The 5,845-nt window shown below is 50.6% G+C and overlaps 1 long non-coding RNA gene across 2 annotated transcripts; it reads left to right on the top strand.

Annotated features, from left to right (window-relative positions):
* The first annotated feature begins 109 nt into the window (after positions 1–109).
* On the top strand, positions 110–4,719 carry LOC114484034 (uncharacterized). 2 transcript variants are annotated; one of them, XR_008615586.1, is made up of 5 exons: positions 110–185; positions 1,215–1,720; positions 1,805–1,842; positions 2,061–2,113; positions 2,893–4,719. It is a non-coding gene; the product is annotated as an uncharacterized lncRNA (long non-coding RNA). The 2 variants fall into 2 exon arrangements; XR_008615585.1 differs by having other exon boundaries at positions 2,061–4,719.
* The last annotated feature ends 1,126 nt before the right edge of the window (positions 4,720–5,845 follow it).

Raw genomic sequence — 5,845 nt, 5'->3', positions numbered from 1 at the left:
CTCTGAGGCTGGTGGATGAAGGGTGGGGGGCATGGAGAGGGAATGACCCCTCGGGGGCCATCCTGGGGCAGGAGCAGCAAGGCTGATAAGGATCGAAGCAGCCCCTGACCCCTCACCCCCGTCCTGACCCCCAGGAGGCTCTGAAGTTGGGGTTCTTCCTCCCACGGAGCCAGGCCCGCAGACGGGTGAGTGAGGGTCTGTGGGACATGGTGTTGAGTCCAGGGGGCAGGGCTCGGTTATGCCCTCGGTTGAGGCACCTCTGGAGACGCTGACTTGGACCCCCTTCCCCTGCCTGGGCCTCAGTTTCTCCAAGTGTAAAAGCAGAGAATCGTGGCCCAGAGCTTAGATTTCCATTCAGTTCTGACTTCTGGCTGTGACCCCCCAGGAGAGGAGGCCTCACAGGGAGGCCCCTGAGGATGTGACTGTAGGGGGGCCTGTCCCCAGTGCCGCAGCGATGGTGACATTGTACGGGGAGGGGGAGGGACAGATGAAGAGTCCACCGCACACAGCCGGCCCCTCCCCCAGTCCCTGCTGTGCTGGGGGCGGGGAGGGTAACAAGGAAGGACCCTCGGCTCCAGATGAGACCCTCGGACAGGCCCCCCTGCAGATGAGGAGCCCCCAGAGCACAGAGCTGGTGCCCACCTTGGGCGGGGCGCAGCCGGAGGACAGCTCAGGGAGCCCACAGCCCTGGGTTCCAATCCCAGCTCGGCCACGTCCAGGCTGGGTCACCTGGGGCTCATGGTTTTCCTCTCTGTGCCTCAGTTTCCTCATCTGTAAAATGGGTGCGGTGGGTGAGAGGAGATGAATGCACAGACCCCAGCACGATTCTGCACACAGTAGGCGCTCAATTAACTGGCACCACTGGCTCGCTCATGACGTCACTGGTGCCCAGGTTTCAAATGGTACTTGAACCTCCTGATCGGGGTCTCGGTGGCCTCCGTCCTGAAGCTCCTCGTCCTCCTCTTCCTCCTCGTCCGACTCCGGGGTCAGGGAAGACGCAGGCAGTCGGGTGAGTAGGGAACGGGGTGACCCAATGTCCAGGCTGGGTCACCTGGGGCTCATGGTTTTCCTCTCTGTGCCTCAGTTTCCCCATCTGTAAAATGGGTGCGGTGGGTTAGAGGAGATGAATGCACAGACCCCAGCACGAGTCTGCACACAGTAGGCGCTCAATTAACTGGCACCACTGGCTCGCTCATGACGTCACTGGTGCCCAGGTCTCAAATGGTACCTGAACGTCCTGATCGGGGTCTCGGTGGCCTTCGTCCTGCTGTTCCTCGTCCTCCTCTTCCTCCTCGGCCGACACCGGGGTCAGGGAAGACGCAGGCAGTCGGGTGAGTAGGGAACGGGGTGACCCAGGCCCCTGCAGGTGGTGGGCTTAGGGCACCAGCCAAAGGGAAACCTAAGAGATGGGCAAGGTCAGCTTAGAAAAAGATTGTCCAGAGTCTGAAACTCAAAAGTCTAGAAAGAAAACACGTCCTGTCCGCTGACATGTATAATTTAAGATATGTTCCTCCTTTTCAATCTCATGAAGGGTTGAAACATGTACGCAAGTATGAGTTCCGGTCTCCTTCTTTCCCCCTGAATCCCGTGTGAGGGGCGGGGGTCGTAACAGTCCCAGGGCCGAGCCTCCGTCATCTGCCCCAGCCCAGGGCGAGGCTGATTTCCACCCTCCCGCAGGGGCTGCAGACCCAGAGCCCAAGGACAGAGGCCTGCAGAGCAGGTAACTCCCGCCCCGAAGGCCCCCAGGCCCACCCCGCCCGCAGCTCCCCTCCTTCTCCCCCTAACACGCCCGCCTCCTCCCCAGCTCCTGCCCAGCCGCCGCCGCCCAGGACCAGGCCCTCTGTGAGCAGAAGAGGTCGGGGTGGGGGACAGAGGGTTCTGGAGGCAGTGGGGGAGGGGAAGGCTGGGACGGGGTGGGCTCAGGGGTGCGGACTGAAACCCCACGCTTCACCTCACCCCTGGGTCTCAGTGGCCCCTTCTGGATGCGCTGCGGGGGCTCCAGCCCTGCGGGGTCTCAGGGAATCCCGGCAAGCGATACACACCCTGTTCCGCCCCAGCAGATGCTGCCGTGAAGGACACACAGCCTGAGGAGGCGGAGCAGCCGGACCATCCGGTGAGACCCCTGCTCCTGTCCGGGCCACCAAAGACCTTCTTGTTGCCAAACTCAGCCCAATGGACACGTCTCCGTCCTCACATCCCAGCCCCAGCAGCGTCCCACACTGACCTCTCCCTCCGGGCTTCCTGGGTCGTCCTGCTGCGACTCCACCCCTCCCGCTTCCCTGTGACCTCATGGCCCCTCCTTCGGGGTCCCCTTTCCTGGCTCCTCGCCCTCTGTCTGACCTTCTGGCGTTGCAGAGAAGCCCCACGTCTCAAGAGGATATGTGAATAAGTGAATCACCTGAAAGTCCCCAGGTCCCCTTCCCTCATTCACCCAAAAGTGGTGCACAAGGAGAGCACATCCCCCCGGCTCCCTGTACATGCTGCACGTGCAGCAGGGAGCTCACCGGGTGGGTGAGAGAGACTGTATGTAAAAAAGCAGGTAGTGTTCTAGAATGCAAGGTCCTGATAAGGAAAGTAAAGCAAGAGAAGGTGACAGAGTGCATGGGGGGGCAGCAAGTGCTAAGGTCCTGAGGCAGGGACATGCTTTCTCAAGAAGATGGCCGTGCGGCTGCAGCCAAAAGAACAAGAGAGATAACGTGTTAACACAGAAATCAGAACGGTAGAAAGAATCCAGAGGCTCCAAGGTGTTAGGAAGGTCCCCGGAGTTTCCATCAGGAAAGTGACCTGCCCTAAGGTTCTAAAGCATCACTCTGGCAACACAGGGGAAAGCTGACGGGAGGAGATCACAGTGGATCCAGGAAGTCCCCTTTCTGTCCTACTCTCTCCCTCCAGCAGAACAGGCAGGATGCAGACCCCCGGGAGGGGACGGACGCCCAGGTGAACCACTCAAGATCAGGACTAAGGCGGGGGGTGGCCACTTCTCCTTCCTCCCTGTCAGGGAGATTGCTGGACACGAAGGACAGACAAGCGGAAGAGGACGTGCAGAGGGAGAGTCAGGTGGGTCCCTTCCTGTCTGGGCCCCCAGGCTTCCCCCACCCCAACCACACACCCTCCCTCTCCCCCACCGCCGGCCGTCGCATCTGAAGCCCCCCAGGATGTGACCTCTGCCCAGCTGAACCACTCGACCTTCAGACGGGAGACTGCACCCCCTGCCCCCCAGTCAGGGGAGCCCCCAGAAGAGCCCAGCGTGTATGCTTCTCTCGCCGTCCGCTAGCCCAGGAAGGACCCAGACCCCATGCTCCAGGGAGGAAGACTGCACGGACCCTGGAAGGCACAGGAGCTGCCCGCAGTGGACACCACCTAATGACCATTAGCCTGGACTCCCAACCAGGAGCTCCTGGGACCTTTTGGGAGTCACCGGATTCTACCTTCAAAGATAACTAATATCCTTACATTTGGGAAATAATGCAACAGACTTCTCAAAAATCGATGTGTGAAGGAAACCAAAATCAAAGCCAACAAGAAAACAAAACAGAAGTGGGAAAATGTTTTCAATGAATGATAATGTAAATAATACACATCAAACCTACGAATTGAGAAAATTAAGAATCATGAATGAATATATTAGAAAAGCCTTTAAAGAAATCGACGACGTAACGTATCACACCAAGACTTTAGGAAAAAATAGCAAATTATTTCAAATGAAGGTAGAAGGCGGGAATAATAATGACAAGGGTAGCTAATAATGAAGACAATCAAGAAGTAGAGAAAATCAATTAAGGCAAAAAATAAACTCATTCTTGAAAACATTCATGAATCCTAGCCACCATGGCCGAGGGAAAAAGAGAGAAGGCACACATTTCTAATATGATGAAAGAAACTGCAGACAGCACTACAAATCCTACAGACTTTATAAAGATAGGAACAGAACATTATGAAAAATTTGACGCCAACATACAGAAAATGTAGATGGAATGGAAATCTTTCAGTGTACAATTTACTAAATGGACGTAATAAATGGACAATCTATCACCTTATACATTGACTCTAATCAAAAATTACACACGACTGAACTAGAATCTAAAAATGTCACAATGAAAGAAATAGAGAGTAGAATGGTGGTTACCGGGCTTGGAGCGAGGGGGAAATGGGAAGATACTGGTCAAAGGGCACAAGCTTCCAGTTATAAGATGAATAAATTCTGGGGATCTACTATACAGCATGGTGGTTATAGCTAATCACACTGTATCCCATTCTTGAGTGTTCTGAAGAGAGTAGATCTTAAATGTTCTCACCAAAAAAAGAAATGGCAACTATGTGATGGGATGGAGACAAATGCTATGGTGGTCATCATTTTCCGATGTGTAAGTGTACAGTTCAGGAGGCTTCACTGGTGATTTCTTCCAAGCACTTATGTACTCATGAAAGACACACATGCACACACCCCAAAATTGCACAAACATTTCCTGAGAACAGTAAAGAAGAAACATATCTCAACACATCAGACCAGGAAAATATTTACACCAAAACCTGACAAGGGAATTATACATGGGAAAGTTACAGGAGGATCTCTCACATGAGCTTAGATGGAAATCCCTAAACAAAGTGAACACAAATAAGATTTAGTGATATATTAAAAGAACATTACTTCATGACCATACTGTGGGGTGTTTTTTTTTTGAAGGGTAGAGTAGCTTAAAATTTTTAAAATCTATCACATAATGCAATACATTAATAGAACAAGTAAAAAATAATCATCTCAATAGATGCAGACAAAGCCTTTGATAAAATATACCAACAATTCCTGGTGAAAATAAAATCGCATCAGAAATAAAAGGGAATTTCCTTTCATTGATGAAGGCATGTTTAATAATCAACATTAGACATCATTTGTAAAGGTGAGAACCTGACGTCCTTTCCTCTACGATTGGCAATGATCCAAGTATGTTCCCTATGACCACTTATATTCACCAGGGCACTGGAGGCACCAACCAAGTAAGTAAAACAAAACAAAGCGAGAAGCTCTGAAGTGGATACGAGTAATATTGTATTACTAAGAGACTGCACAGTTGTGTGCACAGAAAATCCAAAATAATGTAAAGATGTTCTACTCTAGTTAAAAAGTTTTGCAGCATCACTGCATACAAGGTCAATATATAGAATTCAAATGCCTTCAAGACTTCTGGTTCTGGATTGAGATGAAGTAAATGAATGTCTCCCTGTTCCTTGACTTTATACCAGTGACCTGATTGTATACTGCTGACTTCCAAGAGCAGTAAGATAATATATTTGGGCTGTTTTTCTTTTTTTAGATTTTTAAATTTTTTTTATACAGCAGGTTCTTATTAACCATTTAATACATATTAGTATATACATGTCAATCCCAATCTCCCAATTCGTCACACCACCACCACCCCCCTGCCACTTTCCCCACTTGGTGTCCATACGTTTGTTCTCTACATATGTGTCTCAATCTCTGCCCTGCAAACCGGTTCATCTGTACCATTTTTCCAAGTTCCACATAGATGTGTTAATATACGATATTTGTTTTTCTCTTTCTGACTTACTTCACTCTGTATGACAGTCTCTGGATCCATCCACGTTTCTACAAATGACTCAATTTCATTTCTTTTTATGGCTAATATTCCATTGTATATATGTATCACATCTTCTTTATCCATTCGTCTGTCGATGGGCCTTTAGGTTGCTTTCATGACCTGGCTATTGTAAATAGTGCTGCAATGAACATTGGGGTGCATGTGTTTTTTTGAATTATGGTTTTCTCTGGGTATATGCCCAGTAGTGGGATTGCTGGGTCATATGGTCATTCTATTTTTAGTTTTTT

This window comes from Physeter macrocephalus, chromosome 17, assembly GCF_002837175.3.
Source record: "Physeter macrocephalus isolate SW-GA chromosome 17, ASM283717v5, whole genome shotgun sequence".
NCBI classification, from domain to species: domain Eukaryota; kingdom Metazoa; phylum Chordata; class Mammalia; order Artiodactyla; family Physeteridae; genus Physeter; species Physeter macrocephalus.
The sequence above is the reverse complement of the archived record's forward strand: the minus strand, read 5'-3'. Positions and strand labels throughout refer to the sequence as shown.